We start from the raw sequence: 25,028 nt of genomic DNA, 5'->3' as shown, positions 1-25,028 counted from the left end.
ACAATCGCGTCAAACTTTGGACTATAATATCGACCCTGACCTCCGTTTTTCATAGCTAGGGCGCCCCGCCGCACGGAAGATTTGTCGGTTATCACTACTGCTGACCGTAAAATCCTGATCACGTCTATTACCGTTCGTGACCGGCATCGAATGTCACTCAGTCAGTCAATTGTATCAATATAAAAAATAAAAAAAAAAGAGAGAGAGCAGACGAAAGGGGCGAAAACGAGGGGCTTAGGAAGTATCAACAAAGCGTCAAATCGAATCCGCGTCGTTGCTGGGCCTAATAAAATTGACCAGCCGCCAATTTCGTGCTCTCTTTAACGAACAAGCGGACGGAAATGTTCCCGGTGCGACTAATAAATTTGACACGGCAACCGGCTGTACCCTCACTCTAAATCCCAGCGATTTGTATTCCATTTTTCAAGCGGTAACGACGGTATTATTTGCGTCACGGTATTATTGGCGGGGTCACGTTCCGTGGGAGCCACGTACAATCAACGAAACACCATTTATTGCACATTCGGGGGAAAAAAAATATAGAAAGCAGGTGTCACGGTATCCCCGGCGCGAGTCAGACGAGTGGATATCCTTTTCGCGTAAATTTTCCATTTTGGGCGGGTGAAAAACGAATTACGAATTAATGCATTGGAAACCAAAATGAAGGAAGCAAACGCATGATGTGGTATAAATTTAAATTGCTATTACGTGTTGTAAAAATTTATTTTACTGCGATAAATAATACATACAGTTTAAACATACAAAGAAATATCAAGTCTTTTTTTTCATTATTATTAAAAAATATATACAGGCGTAATCGAAAGTAAAAGGTAAAATCATGCGGGGAGGACAGTCGCGTGATTCAATTTTTATTATCAGGCCATTTTTTAGTATCAGGCAAATCCGATTCTTTCGCGCCCTATGTTCCGCGAACTTAGTGGGGGAGATATAATTGGGAGGAGGACAATCCTGAGCACGTGTCCTTGTCCTCCGACGAGAAGGTGCTAGAGAACTATTACAGCTGGTCGATAATCCAATTTCATGTGAAGCGAAACGATCACGGAAGCCGTAAACGTACGTCGCCGGAAATTCGTACGCGGAAGAGAACGAAAGGGGATTTCCCCGCGTCTTCGCCGTCGCCCGTTCCCTTTCTGCCCTTACGAAACGTCTCGTCGGGCGTGTATCTCTCGACGTCATCGTCCGCGAAAGAATTTCGTGCGAGCCACCGCGCGCGATGACACCAAGTCTGAAAATGACTTGCTCTCGAAAAATCACGCTTTTCTGCCTCCTCGAGTTAACGCGGAACGACACCTCAACAAAAAAAAAATAAATAAAAACTCAGTTTCTCTCTTCCTTTTTCTCTTCTTTCCATCATCACAGTGACAGAGGGAAAAATAGCGCAGGGTGAAATTGCGATCTCGCCGTGTGGCTTCGAGAAATATTTACCTGATAACCTCTTCGCGCTCCTCGTCTCGACTCGGTCGATCTTTAATTAACGAGCCTCGATCCTCGCGGTCCCGTTCGGTCGTACGTTTCACACTGCACAGGACGAAGATCGAATTCCAATCAATAGAAGCCCCGCTCGCAACGTGCGACGAGAAACAAAATTGTATGTCATTAGCAAAATTGCAAGTTTCGTGCGCGGCACTCGCCGCGTTGCGTCGGGCCGGCCGGACTAATGTTCGCTTGTACTATTTGCCACCACACCGCGGCACCGAGCGTCCACACCGCGAGTCGGCATATTTTTTTTTTTTTTTCCTCACGTCGCGAAACAATGCAAGAGAAACGATGGCTATCGCGAACGACTATCGATCCCACGCGCTCGTAAAGCTCGCGAGACTCGCGCGGTACTTTGTTACATTTTTCGTGACGGAGATGATGAAGAGCCGCTCGCGAACACGTTACCGAACGTTCGCGCGTCGAGTTTCTGATCCGTCTTTTATGTTTTCCGCGACTTCGCCGGAGTTTTCTAAATTGTCGGTGCGTCGCGGACGAGCTTTCGCCGAGGGTTTCGTCAATACGGTACGTGATGAATCTTGGTGGATCGCGATATACCGCCTGACACTTCACTGATATGTTTTTTGTAGATAACTCGTCACGCACGGCGTCCTAAAATCGTTGACCGGCGGCTCGCTTGATCTCGTACGTGACGAATAAATTCTCTATTCCTCTCGGGTCATTGACGTATTCTCCGTTCGAATAAATCGGCTCTTGATACCTAAATCTTAATAAATTGCGCTGAACTCCATCAGTTTCCGGAGTAATTCGCGGAGAGCTTCGCCGAAACGTTTACACAGACTATTCGATCGACTACGTCCGTCGGCCAGATTTTCGGAGACGCTTTCGTTTACCAATCGACGGGCTGATGATCGCGCGCGCACTGCACATCCACTTCTTCGAATCCCACTTCGTGCACTATTCACCCGACGGATTTCCGAGTCAGGTCATCATCCGTCCGCGAAGACCGCTGAGCGCCCGTTTCTCGGCGGAGAAACATCCCTGTCTCACGGCGCTGGCTCGCCGTCAAAATCCACGATCCACCTCAGAACAGACCTCTTAGCGAGAGGCTTTTTCGTCTCGCCGGAGCGACGAAACCTCCCCGTCTCGCGAACCGGAAAACCGACCGCGACGTGAGCGTGCGGGACGACGGGATCGAGGCGAAACGTCCTGCGGACGTTCGCGGTACGCGCCGGATAATGCACCGTAGGGCGGACGACGGGAGAAAAGAGAAACGGGGAGAGAGAAAGAGAGAAAAAGAGATAGGAACCGTAAGCGGACGCGCGAAGGCTCGGCACGCGAGTTCGCCGGCCGACTGAAGCACGGTTCGGTTGTCAGTCGACCCCGCGCCCGAAACTCGACTCGTCTTCGTCGAACGAGTCCGCCGTCTCCGTCGGCTCTCCCTCGGGGACAGAGGGTGGCTCGGGGGTGCGCAAAGAGTGGGACGGGACGAGCGGAGGCGCGCCTGCGCCAGGTGGATCCGCCGACGGTGGTATTCGTTGCACTCACTACCTGCCATTCGGTACTCCCTCGTTTCGCGATGCACAGCCGGCGAGCGAAGAGACCCGATATCGAGACGACATCGATAAATTGATTCGAGGGCACGCGGACCGCTCGTTTCATCCAAGAAGGATTATTGCGACCGATGACATTCGTTCCTTGATCATTATCAATATCCGTTAACCGTGTCCGCGATACTTGAACAAGATAGAATTACGTAACAACGTAAACCAAGAAAACGCGTCGACAAATCGATTGACGAATAAATATAAAAAAAAAAAAGAAAAAAAGCCGATATGTATTTGAATAATCTTCCCGTCGAAGAATTAAAACTGCCGAGAGATCGGTTCCTTAATCAATGCTCTTGATATTTATTCTCTGCAGTATTCAATTGCACGGTTTTAATGGATTTAGTGGATCAACAAAAACGGATTTCCAGCGTCGAATTTAGAATTTATCGGATTTTAATTTTCCCTCAGTATATGTATATTCTTACGCCGCATCCAGCGAGAAATTCGGATATTTTCCTCGGCGAAAAGTATTGAATAGTAAATCGCGTAAAATAATCAAATTGATTTAATAAAGTTATTCGATAAGTATTTTTGGCGCAACTTTTTATAAAATTTTGACATTTTGTTGAAATAATATTTTATTGCATACTTATACATATAGTTCTGTAATCCACGTTACCGAAGCGTTCACGATAATCACGAATAGCATGTTCGCCAATCGATTCTCGGACATACTTCGCTTTTCTTGAGGATGCAAAATTATAATTAAACTACTTTTTAATTATTTACGGATTGAAAAAAAGAAAGCATCTTTTATTCACCGAAGTTTTTTCGATTAGATTCCTTTTGTGCTTATTTTTATATTAAAAATACATATTATTTAATGTATTAGAAAAATTAATGTTTCATCGCGGGAAAGTTTTACCGAAATGGATTAAATAACACCCATAATTATTAATATAAAATAAATTTATTACGTGTATACTGCGGACGGTTTTATCTACTGCATTTAATTAAATATTTAACTATAATTACATTTGTCATTTTAAACGTAATTATATTTTATTAGCTCTTTATTATCCCAACTTCATCGTTCGTCGAGATTATTGTTGCGCGTATGCGTCACGTAAATTAAAAGGACAGAAAACTATACGGTGATATTTTTTAAGTAAAATTTGAATTTAATTATTTGAGATAGTCGCGGCATTAACTTCTCGGGATTTTTCTCGCGGCGGAATCACGGGCTCGTTTCTTTCGAGCTTCCCTTCCTTTTAACGTCGAAAAGAGACCCGGTAGTGTTGGCATGATTAAAACAAAATCGTCGTCGCGTTATTGCCGGTGCCGCGTTTTCTGACGAATTGCAGCGGAGATTCGCGGAGGAAATTCCGCGCCTCCGGCTAGGCGGAGGGGCCGCGTGATTTATTGCGAACGCCACATAATGCTAGACGATACGGTGCAACTCGTTCGTTTTAATGTCGCTGTTTCATTTTACGGACACGTGCGGCGTCATGTTAAGAATAACGATCGAGCGACAGCATCGCCATCGTCAAGTTTATCGAAAGTCTTTTTAATTGTCAGGGCACGCGGTTAAATTTAAGCCTTTCGCTAAAAATCTGAAGCGAACGAAATATTGGCCGGCAAAACGGCCGGTGGACACTTTCGTTTCCTCTCGCCGCTTTATTCACGCTATTCACCGCGGAGCTATCTACGATCCTTACTGTAAACGGTCCGGTCGCACCTGGCTTGCAACATTCAGAATGTCGGTGCCATCGGTCACGAAGGAGAGAGACGGATCGAGCGGATTCTGATAGAGCACGGGAAATGGCGGCGGGGAGTGAGAAGAGGGTGGGTGGGTGCCGCGAGGGGACAGAGAGATCGAGGACGTCGGGGTCGCCATAGGGTCGCAGTATGTAGGGTAGTTGGTAAAGGCAAACGCGAACAATTTGCCGTAATAATCCGATAACTGATAATATTGGCAATTTGGCCGAGGACTAAACGGATCTCGCGGAGCGCCGCTGCGTGCGTTATCTCGATTATTGTTATTGTCCGTAATCGTTAGACGGGGTGGGAATTTCGATCGCAAATGAGTGTCACTCTTAGAGATACCTTTTCTACCGTCGCGAGCGCATTGTCGCATCTATCACCTCTCTATTTTTAAACAAAGAAATTTTTTTATTATTTTATAATTAATTTTTCGATTAGAATTTTTTTTTTTTTTTATTATTTAATTATTAAAAAATTGTTTCACAGACTTGCTAGAATTTTAGATGTTGAATGGGCGCGATCGAGTATTTTATCTCGTGATTGTGCAGACCGTGGATAGTACGTTATCTACTTAGTTCTCGTTTTTATTTTACTTATTACACGTCCGAGCCGTACATCGTAAAATTCGATACTCTAATTCGGGCTTATTACTCCAAAGTACGATGGGCGAACTACGAAAACTAATGAAATTGCTGAATCAGCAATAATGAGAACTGCTTTGGAGGGAAACTGAATCGGCTGGCAATAACCGTGCCGATTTATTTACTCGATTATTCGCTGGAAGCATTAGATATCCAATTGGATTATTCGCTTTATGGCATTACACATCATAAATGTTCTTTAGACGCATAAAAAGGATTAAACGGTAACAAACGCGAAACAATTACAGGAATAAAGAAAAAGTCGAGGGATACAGGAGATATTTCGGATGGCCCATATAAAAATATAAACGACTAAGAGTAGCGAGGTGGGAGCCGTCGAGAGATCGTGGGAAATGAATCGGCTTTAATTCGGTTCGATCCTTAAATGCAAAATTTACGTAATGCAAATGCGAACTGTCGGTTCGCGGTGGAGTCAATCGGATCGGGAAAATTAACGAAACAGGTCGATCGGTCCACGAGAGAAGGGAAGCTCGAGATCCGCTTTATGCAACGGGGAAAATCACACTCCGAAATATCTCCTGCTGGTATAGTGTCGTCCGCTCCGATGTCTGTCCGACGGGAGCGGTACGAGCCACGAAAGCGTGATCATCTCGAGGAATCTCGAGGTCCGACGGCGCGGCGGGCCGTGCCCTCCAAGTTTGCGGGAAGTGGTTTCGGGGTGATTGATTTCCCACATCGAATCGACGCTCGCACAGGGGTAGAGACTTAGGCGGGAAGAAACGGTACTGAGATCGAAATTCCGCGAGTCTGTGCCGCGAAAAAACGGACCCTCGAAAATACAGAGTCAGCTGATCAATCGTGATCCACGCGCCTTAATTGACAGCCGCACTAATAATTTCTTTTAATTATTTATACTTTTAAATTTTAATTAGTCGCGTGCGCAATTGTACCTCGGAGTTTCGTTATGACCACGCAGTTACGTATTAACCAGTCGAATAAATTAATTTATTTAACTGCGTCATTTTTTTATAACAAATGCAATTACAGTTGTCTCATAAATCGACATATAAATTATAAAATTCAATTACCATTTCAAATATCACATGCGGCTAGGTTTCAGATAAAATAGAAATGTTCATTTAATTGTAAAAGTTTAATTAAATGTGAACAAACATTTCTTAAAATGCGTCCCGCGAGCGCTTGGAATTAGATGGGAGTGTACATGCGGGAATTGCGAGGGGGTTTCCATTTTATCGCGAGCATCGCGGTGTCTATGTGAGGAAACGCAGCGTAGGCGCGACAATTTTACGTTAATCACGCCGTGTCCACGATTCTTTCGCGAAGTGAAAGGGAGAGCGTATGCTGCGAAACAGGGGAGGCGCGGCCGAGAGGAAGGGAAAAAGGGGTGAAAAAGGCACCGTCTGTCTCCGGCACGAGAGTTGAATTCGTTCTTGTTAGGGTGACACCCGCGCCGGGGTGAAAGTCTCTCGTTCAAACGTTTATATAAAGGGTTGCAAGTGGAGACAGTAGCTTCAGCCGGCGTCTTCCCGAATCTCGGCGAGGTTAATAGACGGACGTGCCTGAAGGACATGCTCCAGGACTCCTCTCGACTCGATCCCTCGTACTCCCCATCTCAATGCTACGCCCGACTATTTTTGCTAACCAGCTAGGTTTCGATCTTTTTCTTTTCTTCCCAACCCGACGTTGTTCCCTTAAGCAAACCCGAGAGACCTCGTCGTTCCGTCCCGACCTCTCAACGTGAAATTTCGAGCCTCCACGCGCAGTCTCTTCTCGTTCTCGTCTCACTCGCTCTCTCTCTTTTCAGTTTTCTTTCTTTATATCTCTCTTTCTCTTACTTTCTTTCTCTTTATATCTCTCTCTCTCTCTTTCTCGCTCTCTCTATGTGTGTGTGTGTGTCTCAAGTCTGTAACACCGTCTGTCTTACGGCGATAATATGTTAATCAGCTACTCGCAATGTTAATTAATTGCCTGCAGTCCCGACGAAGTGTCGAACCCCGCGTGAACTTCAAACCGTCTGCGCTCGCAGCTGATAAATAGACAGTTATTCCATTACAATGGAAACTCTGTTCGCGCATCAAACTCCTTGGCATTCTGGTGCACACAATTCCCGTTTTATCTGCAATGCATATGCGAAGCGCCTTGCTTACTGGGGGGGTTTCTCAGCGCTCGAGGCTTTTAATACCAAAGAAAATTTTTATAAATTATACTACGCGATACGCAAATGTTAACAACGCCGGAGAAATAACAATTAAATTTTTTAGCAAAAATTCTTTTCCGCCCGTGCTCGAATAAATAAATATTATTCCATATTTGTAATAATTGATATCTGATAAGAAACCAAGACTACATTAAAAAAAAAAAAAAATGTATAATGATACGAATGCAGATTTCGTAATGGTTACAAAGCACCAGTAGTTTCACCCAGATTCAAGTGTACAATGACGTCTGTGAAGTAATGCGCACCTTTCGTGTGATTAATAAGGTAACCCGAGATTAATTATTCAGCCTCAATTAATCAAGCTGACGGGCATTACGCGGAAGAATATCTAAGCCCACTAACAACCCAATTCAAATCGGCGCGTGTTTGCATGAGCGGAAGCGTCGTCGAGATATCATCGACGACCGCGATGCGTGGAGCTCCGAACGATTAAGAATTGCAGGCTTAAAAGCGTACGCTTGTACGAAAGAAGCCCGTGTACGCGAAAGTCGCGGGCGATCCAAAGGTTCATAATTTAAGAGAACGAAGACAACGGATTGCAGAGTCGGGACCGTTGCCACTGATTTATTATTAATTTTTGTCAGACGTGATTTACAGACCAGACGGCATTATTCTCTCAATACGTCGTGTAACCGCCCACTTACGTCACGGAGGAGCCGATATTTTCGTCGCGATCCCCATTGTCATTTAACACATCCATAATTTTCCAACATGCAAATTTACGAGCGGCGCGACGACGCGATTAAAAGTTTATTAATTTAAATTCAGCATGCGCGCGCCTGTTCGGCGAAGATACAATGCGAGTCTGAGGTATAATTAAAGAGCCTCGCAAAGTTCGCGATTGCGAGGAATCGGCTTGAGGCGCAATCCGCGGTTAAAAGCTGCGAAAGTAGCGAGCGTCGCGATGCCGCCGCCGTCACGGATAACGGGGTCCCGACAAGTTCGCGGGTCGTCAGATTTCATCAGCATCTCAATGGGAAACCGCCAAGCGAGAAAGGTAACTTGCTGTTCAAACAAAACCGTCCTCGTGCGCTCCCCGTCTTGTCATTGACTTCGAGATCTTCTTCGTCGCGTAAGAACCAGAGAGAGTGCGGGCGAGCGAGAGAGAGAGAGAGAAAGAGAGAGAGAACGGGAAAGTCGGGCCCGTAAGTCGATGCGCTCCGAGACCACCCCCCGGGGGATGGAGGCGCAGGATAAACAGGGAAGTGCACGAGTCAGCGTGTATGGAATATGCTCTCGCCGGCAAAGCCGGTGCGTTTCAAAGCGGTGCGCCAAAGGGAAAGGATACATGCGCGCGTAACCGTGTCCGTGAGCGCGTACACATGCTCCGCGCTTTCACCCAGCGTCTCGATCTTTCGTTCATCCATTTTGCGGTTCGCGGCGCGAAATAGGGAGGACGAGGGGGGTAGATTCGGGATGTAACACGAGTAAACAGAAACGCTTTTTGCAGGCGTCTAAAAATGGAAACGTCGATGTGCGCGCGTACCGTTTTCGGTGGAACGAGAATATCGCGCGAGGGAAGGTCTGCGTCGAATATTATATATATTTTTACGCGTAAGGGTCGGCAACGAGGGACGGCTAGAGATAAAAAGAAAAAAAAAAAAAAACAGGCTCTTGTTTCGCTATAGAATTTAAAACCACGTCCGCCTGGAATATACTTTCCTCATTACTCACATGTAATCTGTTAACTGTCAACGGGCGGTTCTTCGGCGACGCTGGACGTTCCATAAGCCTGTATCGTACATATGTAACTTTTTACGCGAATCCGATTGCTGAAACTGTGAAAGGTAGAGACGCGAATTGCTAATAAACCGCGGAGTGAACACTTACGAAAGCGGGAAGAAAACGCCGGCCGTAATAATAAATCTCGCACAACACGGTATTTTACCGTGCATTATTACAAAGTAAAGAATCGCGAGGTAATTTACGATCCGAAATGTTCACCGTAATTCAATGCGAATTTATCCAGCACCGCATATTTCGTGACGTTTACTAATATTATTTATGCGAGGTCGCGATAGGATAATGTGTAAAATGAGGCGCGAACGTTTAACAGTTCGTTCAATGCCTCGCAGCTCTTCAAAATCAAATCCGATAAATCATGCGCTAATCGCCGCACACAACTGCGTTTTAAATTTAATTACAGCCACGAATTTCACGGAGTAGACAATGCGAGAGCGGGAGAGATCGAGACCGATTAATAATAAGCAGGTTAACGGAACGAATTAAATAAAATTAAAAGGTAAGCCCGCGGTATTGCAATAGCCAAAATTGTAATATCAACAACGAGTCCTTAAAATAAACGCGAAGAATTCGTTTTCGAGGGAACGTAGCGTGAGAATTAAAAGATAAGCTCTCGCGTGCGACGCTACTAGTTTGCGCTTGCACGAGCAATTTTTATTTCTAAAGAGGAATGAACGTAACCTTTTAGGCTGATTCGCGTGGCGGGTTCCCAAAATAATTTTCACGTTTCAAAGCCTCCGTGACCATAAAGACGGCGGCGCACGTAAACCGAACGGGCACGCTGGCGACGCGTACGACCTTATACGCGCCCGGGGAGACGTAAAGCTTCGCGCGGGGGTAGTTTTATTCCGCGAGGCATAAAAGTGCAAATTTTTAAACGCCAACGCGAAAGACAATCTCTTTATACCTTCTCGCCCGTTACGTCCGCGAAATTGCGTTGTCACCGCGTCGTCGTCGCCGGCTCTTCCTTCGCCGATCTTGCTCCGCGGCCTCTAGGACCGCAACGATTCCCCGCGAAAAAAGATGAGGGGGATGGAAATAAAAAGGGGGCGCGGACGGGAACCGGAAAGAACCTGACGAAGCTTAACCGCCCGTCGCGACGACCGAAAACGTCGGCTTCAGCCAGACGGCGTTTATCCTTTTTACGCGGCGGAAAGATAACGGGATAGAAATTTTACGTGGATGATATTTTCCTGAATGATACGTACCGTTCGCGACGCACTTCTTTTCCCGGCCCAGGATACGTTTATTTTCAAGTGGCGCGCAGTTTATTTCTCGACGCGAAGTCTTTTAATTCATTTCCAACGAAACGTTTAATAAAAGAGACTGCACTTTAATTCGAAATGCAGATGCATCCTTCGCGGAGTATCGGGGGCCAATCTGTTTGCAAAAACTAAATGAAAATCATCATTTATCTTGCTTCAACGTTAAGTATCTTAATAAATCATTAGATACATATCGAATGTCTTAATCTATGTCGCCGTCCATTGTGAAGTATGGCGGAAAGGAATTTATTCCGACCGACGTTGATGAATTATTTTGTTTGTTTTACGGCAATTTCTCTTGCGAATGGATTACGAAGCTGAATTATTACCGCTGAGCGCCGCCGCGCTAAGATAGACCGGAAGAAATGGCTGGCAGAGGAAAATTAAAGATAACAACCGGGGCACGTACCGACGTGTTTGCAATAATTATTGCACGAGCGTAGAACGGCAAAAGGAATTGGCCGCGTAATCTCCGCAATATTCGTTTTTCGCGGGCGCTACGGCGATAAAAGTTGAATCGAAGAAGGCGAATTTACATCAGTCCCAGTTTAAATTTCAGCTACGAGAAATCCTGCGAAACGGAATTTCTCAGCCCTGACGCGTATCAAAGTTTTACGCCGGAAATATATCCCTCTTCTTTTTTTTTCTTTTTTTTTTCCCTCAAGCAATCCGTGCAATCTTCAGGAAATCTTCGGTTTATAGCGTTCTGATATTTCAAGGATGACGGGTACCCCGCGAATTATCCCTTCTTGTCGTTTTCCCGTGATAAAATTTGAAAAACTTATCCGAAAACTTATCCTATGCGGCGAAATAAAATGTCAATTAAATAAAACGATATTATTGCAGTATCACGCGGGTGGGAAAAATATATAGTATCGCGAGCGTTTCGGCTGTTTTTATACACCCGGCGGTTTCTGTTAAAAGATTATGGAGATCTTCATTACGCACGGTTCTTTACGGCGATTTGCATACCGTCTGTCTCCCAAGCTGTCGTTCATAGACACCCAGCACACGATCCCGGGCGATCTTATGCACGCGGGGTCACTTAATCCATACGGAATTCCAGAGGCGCGACTACTCCTCGCCTTGCATGCCAAGTGACCCGCTTACATTACGTCTTTTCGCAGTTCCGCCGCGGTGGACGGACGAAGGGCGGTGGTGCGCGGCTCGGTCGCAAGAAAAGTCAGGCGGTTTCGGCAAAATGGCCGTCCGGTACGAAAGTTTAACAATGGAGAGGAAATTATACGGTCGGAGATTCGCGGAGACGCTGTCGTTTCGGCCGCGCACGCAAAAGAGAGAGAGAGAGAGAGAGAGAGAGAGAGCGAGAGAAGGGCTGCTGGTCGACGTGTGCCTCGAGAAATTTACAGCCCACCCCCGCCGCCGCAATGAGGAGGCGAAATCGAAAATCAATATTCGAAAGGTATAGAATGCTCGACGAGACTGACAAATGGCCCTCGCGCGCGCCGAATCGCTAAAATACTGTCGTGTAGACGAATAATCCGCGAACTCGCCGTGCCCCGTCGTAATTAATAAACATGTTTGTAATTTCGCCGCCGCGATATTTTATCGGCCCGGCCTTGTCCCACCCTGGGCACGGAAAATATTGTTTATTACCGCCACGTTAATTAATTGCCATAAATGAAATATGACGTCGAAGAGTCCGCGGTGAGATAGATATGGAAATCGTATGGCGGCCCGAATGATCAAGACCCATTAATCGCGCCTGATTCTGCGGGGATAATTTTTGCTAGATAACTCATTTCCTAGCACGCTAACGCAATTTCGCGTGCACTCGCAGGCCAACGCAGAAGCGATCGCGCGCGACATCCTGCGCTCATTCACAGCGAGCCGCGTTGACTCACAATAGCATCGACTCACGATGTAACGGGATATTGCTACGCTATATGAAATATCACGGAATTCAAAGATGGCCGGCATCGGACACGCGAGCGGGGCCGGGAGTAAAAGGAATTCAATTTCGTGGAGGTGGAGACGCCTTTTGTGCGCGATAGCTTATGTAGGTATTTATATAGCGATGCTCTCGTGCACGTCGATATTTCTATTTAGCTTTCGAACGAGGAGATCGGGACGTCAGGCAAAATCCGAGCGCCGCCGGGAGACGCGAGGAATAAGCCTGTTAATTGACTAACTGCGCGAGGAACGTTCGAGCCGCGCCGCTGTACATATTCGCCGCGGCCGGCGATCGCAATGGAAAATAAAATGAGTTCAACGGCGATTAGCGTAACCCCTGGCTCGACGAAAGGTATATTATTCAACAGTAACATTATTTCCGCAATACGTTAGGATGCATCGCGCCGCGGCCACGATGTTCCACAAAATTTATAGCTTACCGATCGCGGCGTAGGTAATCTTCCCTTCCGCGAATACACGCAATTCTGCCGTGAAACGGGAATATAAAAATGCGAAACGGTGGAAATTACACGGGACGAGGGGAACGCGTTATTTGCCGTGCGAATCGAGTTTTACAGCCTCGCGAGACGACACTTGCCCCCTCCCCCCCCCGGGGGACGATGAAAAGCAGCCGGCTTCTCGTCTATGATGCGGAGGGAAAATCTTTTAATCAATGTTTAAACGATTAATTGCCAGTTAGCTTGCCCGGGAAATGGTCTTGGTACGTCCAAACAGACAGCGAGGGAGACCCCGAGTAGGAAGGAAAGCGAACCCCGCCGGTGTACGAGCTTGCGTTTGCCGTGACCGTGCCCCATAAGAGCCGTGGCCTTGATAAGAATCGTTTCAATTATCCATTCAATTACCGCGGAGCAATTCGTAATCGTCGCGAAAGCTGGAAAGCCCGGCTCGGGAAATATCCTCGAGGCGTTCCCTCAACGTCCGCGGGAGATAAATAGTTGCGCGGGAGAAAAATAAAAATTTACACGCGTCATCCTTAATTCCTTCCTCGGTGGCGAACGGAGAAATCTCGTTTACACAACCGTGTTCCCTTATCACTTCGCGAAACAACGTGACCGTGATTACAGAACGTATCCCCGAATTTTGATTTACATTTAAATCGACGATGAATTAAAATCGTCATTAAAGAAATAATCGTTGAAATATATCACTCAGGGAAACAATAATTTACTCATTCCCTTTCGGTTCATCGCTCCGACATTCCTATATCGGTCGGATAAATCGCGCGAAATACCGTCGTTGATAAATGGCAGTCGCTCCGACACGCTTGCGAGTCGTTAATCGCGGGAGTTAATTAATCAATGTTAATAATCGCTAATTGTAATAATCGTAGAGAACGATCGCGCCTGGCATCTCGTAACACTTGCCGCGATGGTGCTCCGAAGAGTAATGAGGCACGAAACGGCCGCTGCCCATTCGAATCTGACTTCGAATCGCAAGATCAATATGATAAAAAATAGCAAAAATAAAAAAATAATAAAAAAAAAGCAAACATTAAACGTCAAATTATTATTTTAACAGAAAAAAAAAAATTCGTCGTATGTGTGCGTCTCTTCTCATGCGTGTTTCAAATCATATTCACGTTGGATTGTTACATCACATAAAATTTAACTTTTATTTAAAGAATAAACTCCGTTTTATTTTAATAGAAACGGTAAATAAAATTGTTTGTTATTATTAATTTTTGTTAAATTCATACGGAGACAACGTTACGTATATTTAAAATAAACAACGTGTTGAATTAAATTACGAAAACTTAATATTGATTAAAGTTACATTCGACGGTAAGATTTAACAGCAGTTGAAATTAATTTTCAAGTCTAGAAATTAATCATCAATTAATTATTTTAATGTTCGTTAAAAAAGAGACTGTGCAACAACAGGAATTTGTTATTACTGACAAACTTGTCAATATAAATCAGTAGATTTCTACAATAGCATGCATATAACAAATCAAAAGATAAAATCGACTACACAATCAAAATCAATATCACGTGAAACTGTGAAAATCAACAACAGATAACAAATCAACGCGTAAATGCAGTTATCCGAATGCGTGAGTTCTACGCGATATCATGGACCAATTTTCTCGCCTACGACTCGGAAATATTATTTCTGATATTTTTCAAATTAAGCATTTCTAATGGTTAGTTTCGAAAAAGTACAAAATATATATATGCATTTATATTGCATGATAAATTGCCAGGATATATGATATTTCATTAATATATAACTACACATTAATCGAAAGCATCTAAAAGCTGTAACAATGTTTCGTTACATGTACTTTACTAAAATTTTTAATAATATATAAGTATGCGCATTACACATTTTCTATCGCGTATTTTATTGACAAATACGAACCCGGGCTAGTAATTAAATATAAAGAGTATTAAATTATCTGCTAATTGATTAAATTATATTAATAAATAACAGATTCGGGTATCGCTCTAATTTTAATTAAACTTATCTGGACTGATCGAAGGTTTATTTAAAATCCAACGCAACAAAGTTGCGCGCGGCCGCTATCGACACTCACGATTCTCATTTACGAGGTTATCCGCCCTTACTACGGCGATTATTGAACCAAACTTTGTTGCGAAACGCGCCTCATCTCCTCCTACAACCACTAGTTAAAAGCCACATGGGGGACGAAAGCTTCGGCTCATCAACGATCGCTGAATAAGAGAGAGAGAGAGAGATCGAGACAAACGAAGAGAAATAGAGAGGGACAGGGATTTCGGTCGCTACCACCGGTATGCATCAGAAAGCAACCAGGCCGATCGAAGGTTCCGGTTAGCACGGTTGGACTCGCGTTAAAGCAAGTTACACGAGTACTCGGACGCGAAGGTATTGTACGCGCTGCGGTCCGCGCACCTCAGAGAGTTTACCTGGTCCACCGAGTTGCCGTGGGTGCGTGCAACGCGCACGAGACCGTGACGAAGTGCGATGAACCGAGCCGTGGATCGTGGTGTTTGTAGACCGTCGTCGGATCGCCGCCGACCACGACGAGACGCGCTTCCGAGCGCGCGATTTCGATCATCTCAGTTTCGGCGAGCGAGGGAGCGAGAGACCAAGGGCGGCCAACGTGGCAGAGGGAAAAGGGTGAGAGCAGGGAGGGTGGAGGGACACGCAGCGGCGGTCGACTGTGTGTTCCGACGTAATATGGGCTTGTTCCCGTTTGCAACGCGGTTCGCCCGCGCCTCGCAATTAGCCTTTGTCGCGAGTCTGCCAGCCAACGATCTGACCCGTCGCCTCGATCGCACATGCCCTTTTCTTCGGGCGCGGCTTCGCGAGCTCGCGGCAGCGGGTCTCTCACGCGCGCGCGAAATAATTAGCAAACTCGCGCGCAACTCGTCGCGCAGCGAGACTCCCTCGCGAGTTCGACAACTTTTCCCGCCAGCTCGATAACGCTTCCTGCGAAATTTACAGTCGCTCCTTCGGCATTCCCCGGGCGTAACGGTGGTCAAAGGTATCGGTGGTAACTCAAGGACGTATCCCACGGCTAATGACTTGTTAAACGACTACGGGGACTAGCGTTACAATAATTGACAGTCGCTAAGACGTCCTTCCAGGGCGCAATATAATTACAGAAACTATTGACGTATTAACGAAAAGGTATTTACGATCAATGAGCACCGCTCGTGAAAATAATCCCGCGAGAGTACACTGAACGGAGATGTTCGTGCTAATTTCGAATATGGTTGAAATAAACGTGTATCCGCTGACGAGATTAATTAGTATAAATTCGCTGAAGTGGCGCCGAATAGATATATCACTCGAAAGGCCGGGACGACAGGGCTCGAAATTCGATTCTATTCGATAAAAATGCGCGTATCCCTAAAAACACTTCGCTCGTAAAAAACGAGCGCGATGTCTTTTGATCGGAAAAGTATACAATTCGCCGCGTTAGCAATTTATGAGATTCGAACATTCTTTTCGGTTTTTCTTCGTCGGTTTTTAAGCAATAACAATTAACATCTAATTTACGCGTCACACGAATTTTTTTAAGATAGAATTAAAATTAGTTTATTTTAATTTTTTATTCTCTCCGTAAATGTGTCGACTCCCGTTAATTTCGTTCATCCCTTCTCGATTCGCTGCTAATTATTATCGGCCGAAATGAAATTCACTTCCGCCGTTCAAATGTAAATATCCGTTCGGTCGATTTTGACGACGCCGCCCGCCCGATTGCGGAACATGTTTATTCGCGGTTGCGTGCCGGAGATAAATTCAGCCGGATGATACGATTGACGGAGGCTTCCTTCCGAAATGCGCTGAAAATATTCGTTCGCGCGCGTCAGAATGCACGACGTGCGATTTACGACGTGATGAAATACCATCACCCGGGCCGCGTGCGGTTATCGAGGCCCCACGGATTGCGCGAAAACGGCGGGATGAAAAGGCGCGCGCGTAAAACCACCGGCGATATTTGCACGGCGATGTTTATCGTCAGCGCGGCAATTAACGGGGGAGGGACCGGGATTTAATTGTCCTTGACCAATTATTCAGTTGTGTTCTTTCTCGCGTGGGTACCCGATGAAAATCACCGGTAACGGGTCGGCGTTTTCCGTCGCGCCGAATGAGTCCGCGTTCAATTATTTGGCTAATTACCACCGCGGCATTATCGGCGCCATCGAGATTCATTCTGCGTTGTTCGCGGCGAGCACTGATCCGAGCTAGTTACGTCCACAATCCCGGTCTAACGTTCGTTCGATATTAAAAATTCGCAACGGTAAATTCAACGTAGAGTTAATTCCGGTATTACAAGTGTCAATACTAAACAATTAATTTAGCTGACCCTTTTCTTCCCCCGTCCACCTTGCCCGCCCCTTTTCTCTTTGCTCTGCCTGATGAATGGCCGACGAGCGGTTTATACGGCGGTTGAAACCACGCTGAAATATTGAGGCGCTAAGCCGGGCGTTTAGCATTTTTCCGGGAGGACTACGCCGCCCAGGTGGATTGCAGTTCTCGGACGGGCTCTGCCGAGGGATTCGCGAGGGAGGTGATAAATATTAAAATAACAATTTGAATTCAACTTTCGTTCAACTCGCGGCCGAGGATAGCGAAGGCGGTACCGGAAGCGGTACGGAGAGCTGAGAACGCGATTTCCGAAAGGAGGAGGAGGAGGACCTGCCCGTTGTGAATTCATACAATAATCATCTTACGTACTTAGTCCGCTTTTTAGCATATCCATCGGCCTCTTCCGTTTTGGCACGATACGGGCGGCCGGTACTCTCGACTGAAATAACGGCAGCGGCACGGAATCGTGGGTGAAGCGAAGGTTGGTTAGCCGAGGGGATCAAATATTTAAGAAAGTCAGACTCGTCCGATCGGTTAAATGATTTTCCCGGAAGCGGCGGCCGGGTCTCGGGCATTAACGAGGCATACAACAAACAACCCGTTGAATCCGTAAAGTACAAGAAATTCGTGGATCGCGGTAAAAAAGATCCGTTTGCCGAATAACGTATCCGATCTCTTCCGTTATAACTGCGGGGAAAACTTTGGGTACTGCCCGGGAGAAAGAGAGAGAGAGAGAGAGAGTTCCGCGGAATTAATTACATGCGCGTGCGGAGACTCGGTCTCGTCGTCGGAACGACGGAAAGTCGTCGTCGTCGTTTATTAAAACCAGACGCGAATTTGAAGCCGGATCGTCGCGCCTCGCAGTAAGGAGCTGCGATCAATAATAATAGTCCCGCCGACAGTATGCAGTGCCGCTATCAAGCGTCGGCCAATAACGCTATCAGGGTGCCCGTAATAATTGATAATGCACTTTGTGTGCCCGAGGAAACTTTCCACAAAGACACCGACGCCGCTCGTGCATAAGGAATGGTAGGCGAGAGGGTGCGCGCGCGCGCTCGCGTCGGTCAGTGCACCTGCTCGAAACTGCAGTTCCGTTGCGCGGAATCGATCAGGAAGGCCACATGCAAAGACCAGCCGTTACATAGTTCTAGATTCGATAGCGCATTCCTACGTCCTTTTTCCCACGGCGGGCATCTATGGGGCCGCTCGCGTGTTCTTGCATTTCGCACCGGCGGAAGGGCGAAAGGGAGGGCTGGGCAGTCGATCGGTGGGTGCTTTGACTTTGCGGCTTTCGCCGGGTTTCGCGAAAACGGCTGTTATGAGCTAACTTCCGGAACAATGCGATACGCACGGGGCAACGAATGCTTCCGGTAACGGCGGCCCCAGGTCGAGTAATATCAACAGCCGCGGTCGCGAATATGAACAACTTGAAGCTGCTCGGATGCCCTCACGTATCGTATTCGCTCCAGAATCCCGTGCATCCGACGTACAAACGCGCGAACTCGGTAGTAGAGCGTGTAATAAACCGCGTTTTTTTTCCCTTTCGTTCTTTTTTTTTCCCCCCCTCTTTTCAGTCTCTACATCATTAGCAGCTTATGTCGATTCCGTAAACGTGAATCAAAAGATTGACCCGACGACGGTGAATCTTCTTCTATTTTTTTTATATTTTTTTTTTTTTTCTCTTCCCTTTCGAAACTTCGCCACTTCTGAAGTAGCGCGAAAGAGATATCGGCACGTTCAACTCTCTCGAAATATACGGCGTATAATTTGAAAGAGGGGTGAAATTCAAATACCGTCCCGTAAAGTTTAAGGCAACGGGATATAACGGGGGCTAACGGTACGTTAAAGGGGAAAAACCGACGCTGAATAGAGGAGAGCACGTGTGGTTACGTTTCCTTTCCTTAAAGTAAGTGATATCCTTACGCGTGTTGCGTAGACTCGCGAAGTTTTAACTAATTATCTGGGCTTTTTGTTTGCAGGGATCAGTGCGAGGACGAATCTGAGAGGAAGCTAGTCACCCTGACGGGAGGTCTGAGAGGAGGAGGAGGCCCAGGAAGGGTATCCTGCACCGGCGGAGCAACCCAGAAGGCAAGTTTCAATTTCTCTTTATAAATTAATGATTTAGATTTTTTATAATATTTTTTTATTCTTTTATTTAATTAGATAAAATATCTACAATGTAATTTTGTAATTTTTATGTTACAGATCAAGAGAAACTCCGCTGCTTCGCATCGTTGAGTGAAAAAAAGTGCCGCACGCCGATAACAGTAATTTTACGAACAGCAGCCGGTTCGTCGGTCGTTCGGGGCTGCCGATAGTTACCGGGCGTTTTTTTACGATTCTTTTTTATTCGGGAGTGTCGAAAAATTTGTTAAGTAATTTTCGCGATTGTAGCTTCACCCGGACGCGTTCGCGAGTTACTTGTGCGCGGAAGGATGGCTCGTCACGTCCCATCTGAGAGGAGGAGCAGGCCTCGGATAGGCATCCTGCATCGGCGGAGCAACTTTTAAGTAAGTATAAATTAAAAAAAAAATTTTTTTTCTTTATTAATCTCATGAATTAATTGACATGTAAACTACATTAATATTTTCTTTTATGTTACAGTCACCGGCAGAAATCTTCAACTCCGCTGCTGTGCAGATTGGTAAGTCGCATCATTTTTTTTTTCGTCGTTTATAATTTCGGTCTCTTAAAAAATAGCGCGCGTATTTCTTCTAATATATTTAAAAAAAAACAATGTAGGAAAATTTGAAAGACCGTCGCGCGTTTTCTTCGCTATCGAGCGCTTGATTAGCAATTGTCGAAGTTCCCCGTTGCGATAGTGTACTCGTAGAAAAATGCGTCTTGCTTTCGCTGAGTGAACGACGGAATAACGGCACCGTTAAACAAGCCCGAGGAGGAGGGTTCATTTTAATCGAAGGTTACACCACCGGCAATAATCGGAGCAGTTAGCCATGCGCCAGCCTACGACGCGGCTGGAATTCGCTGATAACAGACTTAAGAGGGGTGGGAAGGTTAGCAGGGGGAAGAGGCGAGGGTGCAACCCCCTCGATCTCCTGCGATCGTGTACCGTGGCGAGTTACATTGGCGGAAGAGTGGATCACGAAGGTTGCGATGGTGAATATCGCGTATCGATGTCGAACGGGATAATCGATCGGAATTGCTTTCTTAATTAGCGGTCAGGGCATTTAGAGTGGTCATTCAATTACACAGTCGCGTAATCTACTTACGGTTCCCCTCCTGCCGAATAGCGCATACAGCCCGGCTCTTATAAGTCTCTGAGAACATGCAATACTCTCGAAAAAAAAAAAAAAAAAAAAAAAAAACAACGTCCAAGCGTAATAACGATATTAAAAATCCCAAAATAAAAATAATAAAAATTAATTCTACAAAATTAATTAATTAAAATTTTCCTCGCGCTCTTTTTTTTTTAAATATAATTTACATATTTTATTTTCGAGCTTAAATCGCAGTTTAACTTTCTCAAAATTGTTAAATGCTGAACGTTACAAGTACGCTTTATACCGATTCGTTCTTGTGTCCATAATTCGAGAAACGCACGTCGGCAACAGTTAGCGCATTACCTCGCCGATATTCTTGTGGCGGGACGAAACATCGCGAATTAATTTCTGCAAGTCGGTCCCGCTCCCACGTTCTCCCTCTCATCTTGACGGAACTGCTTTTTGTTCCCACGGACGGCACGAGGCTATACATCCCAGACGCGGACACGAGGGGCTTCCCGCTAGACCCCAGCAGCCTTCTTCCGCTCCGGCGAGCTTTTTACTCGTCTTCCGCTGCCCCGTCCCGGCACGCCCCCGCGAAATATGTCCCGGGCTTATGAGAGGGGTCGTCCACGGTTTCGTGTTTCTTTCGCGGAAGTGAATGTTTTTAATTTCGCCAAGAACGCGCGCGCGAGAGCGAGGTAGAACGGAGAAAGCGGGGTCCCAGACGAGAAGAGAGACGATGACGGCGCGACGAGAACGACGACGACCTGGCTCGTCTGCTGTCTGAACCGCGGGCCAGTCTGCTTTGTCGTTTAACGCTTTTTACCGCCTCGCGAAACCGCCGGAGACACAGCGACATCACGGCGCGGAGAGAATAAAAAAATTAAAAAATATATAAAAAAACGGCGGAAAAAGACGGTGCTAGTCGCGGCCGAATTCTCGAATACAAATCAATAAATTTATAATCGCGAAGCGCGACAAATGTAGGTTCATATACGGAGGTCAATTTGACTAATGAACTTTCCGGCAAAATTATTAATTATTACGTTACAATTGTCGTATTACGCACATCTTTTCGTATACGTCGAATACAAATTAATCGCGGATATCGAAATCTTCATCTTTTTCCCCGCGTTATTTGTCTGGCTATTCGAAACACTCGATTTTACAGGAAGGCCGCCGTACATCTCGCTTTCACCCCGTAAATCGCGCCCTTTCATATTCGTGTGCGAATCGAGACGGTGTATTGGGTATCCCGAGTCTTCCCTGTTGTACCTTCTTCTTTATCCCTCTTTCGTTTCCCCAGCAAGCGAAAACCCGGTGCGTCTGACCAGATGGAATTTTTCCACTTTATTTTCTCGACCCTGTGCACGATATCAAATTCCATCGTTCCCGTTTGCCCCCCTCGCCACCCGCGCCCGCACGCTTTCGCGCTGTATTTCACGTGCGCACCCGTACCTCCGTCTTCCCCTACGGCTGTCCGTTAAGCCGAATTTACACGGTTTACCCTCGACGATCATACCGGATGAGCCGGGCGAAACCGAAGAGAAATATTTTCATAAAAATAATCACTCGCGACGGCGCGACAGGAGTTTCTTATTTTCCCGTGTTTCGCAGTCGCGAAACTCCGGAGTCGCGACAGATGATTTAACGTGACACGCACGGATAAACGTACCTGAGAATTAAAATAGAAACTTTATATCCCGCGGGCGTGGGTTAAAAAAAAAATTTGTTTTAATTTAATTACTGCAAAACGCTCGCGAAACTGCGCCGAATTCTGTTTTAGAGCGGTAAGACATGGCGAAATAAAAAAACCAATTTCTTTTTCAACGCGTTTGCACGACGAACGATTCGTCTTAATGCGGCTTCGAAAAGAGCCGTATAAATTCGGCTTTAGGAGATATTCAGTTCCCCCTTTTCCGGCGGGCGGCGGGTAGAAACGCTTCCTTTCGCGAGCGGGCGGACAAGACAAATAAGAAGAACGGCAGGCACGCGACGTGGCGGACTCTTCCGAAGTAACGCGATTATATCGGGGCCGAGAGGTCTGCCCCGGGAATCGATATTTATCGGGAAGTGGGCATGAAGTGAGAATAAATTTGTCGGAAGTCAAGGGGGGCATCTGCGACGGGGTTTCGCTTCAAGACGGAGACAGCGGGAATACGTGCATCGATTAAAAACTAGTTGAATAGCAACGAGATCGGGCGTCCGGACGTGACAGATCGCTCACACGCGGCAACGATCGTAATACGCGTAACTCGATCGCGATATTTACAGCAAAATCGCACTGGTTGGTACTGCCATTACTGGTTGACGAAGTCACTCGGAAAGATATCGTTTTATTTTTATTTCTTTTAATGCAACTTAATTAAATCGCATTTAGATATTTTTATACGCGCGTGAATTAGCGGTGTACTTCAAATATTGATTACAACCATTGTTGCTACGGGTTATTAAAAATATTCAATCTCGTTTTATTCGCAGCCGAAAATGGGCGTTATATTACACGTTCATTTAGCGTGCGCGAAAACGAGAGCGCGCCGAGCGAAAAGCAAAGTATTGTATCAAACTGGGTTCTGATAAACAAAACTGGATCGCTCATATATATCCGACCGAGTGGTCCAACGTGAAATAGAAATAAATTTGTCTGGATTTTCTTTTCATTCGCGAGCGGTGCTGCACGCGGGGAGGAGCGACACCGTCTTCGCTTCCTAATCAACGATCGCTTTATCAAACTCCCCCGGCCTGCGTGATTACATCGAATGCACGGAGATAACGTCGTTATTCCGCGAGCGTGATATCGGATCATCGTTTAATAAAGTTATTATAGAGCTACGCGACACATATGCGCTGAACATATCGATGTTACAACGAAATATAAAGCAAAATATCGAGCGCAGATATCGCAATTGGAAACTCTATTTTTCTCCTTTCTAAAGCGAATCAGTTGCAATAGTTGCTACGGCGGAAATAATTAATGATTCGCGTAATAATAATTTCACGAAAACGCCATCGTTCCTCAAGAACAATTTTCTCTGTACATTAAAAATTAAAAAAAAAAAAAAATAATAAAAAAGAGAGAGAAAAGTTATAAAAAAAATTTTATTTAAAATTTTAATATAAATTGTGCACAATTAAAAAGGAGACTTTATAAATAATTTATAAATAAATTTTATACCAAAATATATTGTTATCCGTAGATCGCTCGCGATTCTGGTCCAATTAATTGATATCGCGTGTAACAAAACGTATATTATCGAAAGTAACGAAAAATTATGCAGCCGATGTATTCGACGGTACTATGAAATACAGTCAAAACATATTAAACAAATAGCTAGTAGCTTAATTAATGATAATTAATGATAAAATTGAAACCGGCGTTATGAATATGCAGCGCAATAAATACGTAACACGATGTAATACAAGAAATACAATAGAGCGCAATCGAGACACTGAAGCGCAATTACGCGATATAATACTCGAGTGAAAATTGAGCCTAACCGTTATCTAAACTGACCGCTGGCCAGCTCGTGGTTTATCTCGTGGCTGTCCAGCAAAACTGTCCAGCACTAAGCCATAAATATAACGCGGGACCCAAGCCGAGAAGAAAATTACATGACAGTATCGTAATTTCAATTGCAAACATGCTTTCGCTCGGTTAGCTTCGCGACGTGAAGCATCTCAGCATCTTAACCATAGCCCTTCCCTCCCTCCTCGCGCGCGCGTTCGGCTGGGATTCCGAGCCACCCGTTAGCGCTAAACACCCCCGAGAAGTCGGTAGACACATCGCTTCGCGCGGCGGAAGTTTCAGTTTGGGAATCCTCTGCGATTATTAGTTGGACAAGTAGTTCGCAACGTCTCTCGGGGAGAGAGACGGTGGCCCCGGCGGGGTTAAAGCGAGGCTTGATTAGGCGCGGCAACTTGTTTCCGTCGCCGGGTCTCACCCTTCCCCCCCCCTCGCCCACCCCTCTCGCCTCCTTTTCCGCGAACTTAAACCACATTAAATTGCGCTTAAGTCAAGCACGTGCTGAAAATGCCGTCGTCGCGAGAACGAGGGAGATCAGAGAGAAAGCGGGGATGAACTGGGGTCTGGGGCCGCAAGGGGAGGAGGGGGGGGGTGGAAAATGTTGTTGGCGGCGGAAACGCACCGTTAAGTATATGCGACTGGAATAATGGCATCTGATGGGAATATCTTCTGCAAATTTCTACCTCCAGACGCCTCGCTTTAACACATAACAGGTCCCGCGACAGTCGAAACTTGATTATAATTAGAAACTCGCGAATTATTCCAATTCCAAAGACTTAACGTTATAGCGCGCGGTCGCGTTAAACGTCGGAGGATCCGGCCTTTATTCCCGAAACGCGGACTTCGTGTTTATTTACTGTCCCCTCAGCTAAAACATCCGAACGTCGTGATATATTTTAGAACTGTGCAGGAGAAAAGGCAAAGGGAG

The 25,028-nt window shown here is 45.8% G+C and overlaps 1 protein-coding gene across 10 annotated transcripts in view; it reads right to left on the bottom strand.

The window, feature by feature from the left end:
• LOC139112706 (agrin) overlaps positions 1–25,028 on the bottom strand; it is a 382,197-nt gene that overhangs the window by 278,880 nt on the left and 78,289 nt on the right. For 2 of the 10 annotated variants that reach the window (XM_070673796.1, XM_070673847.1), the window contains exon 1: positions 1,447–2,879. The exons of 4 other annotated variants lie outside the window; for them this stretch is intronic. The gene's annotated coding sequence lies outside the window, so the exon portion shown is untranslated. Of the gene's footprint in view, positions 1–1,446; positions 2,880–25,028 lie in introns of those variants that run through there. 4 more of the 10 variants (XM_070673863.1, XM_070673887.1, XM_070673903.1 and 1 more) reach the window with 4 other exon arrangements.

Source organism: Cardiocondyla obscurior, linkage group LG01 (assembly GCF_019399895.1).
Source record: "Cardiocondyla obscurior isolate alpha-2009 linkage group LG01, Cobs3.1, whole genome shotgun sequence".
NCBI classification, from domain to species: domain Eukaryota; kingdom Metazoa; phylum Arthropoda; class Insecta; order Hymenoptera; family Formicidae; genus Cardiocondyla; species Cardiocondyla obscurior.
The sequence above is the reverse complement of the archived record's forward strand: the minus strand, read 5'-3'. Positions and strand labels throughout refer to the sequence as shown.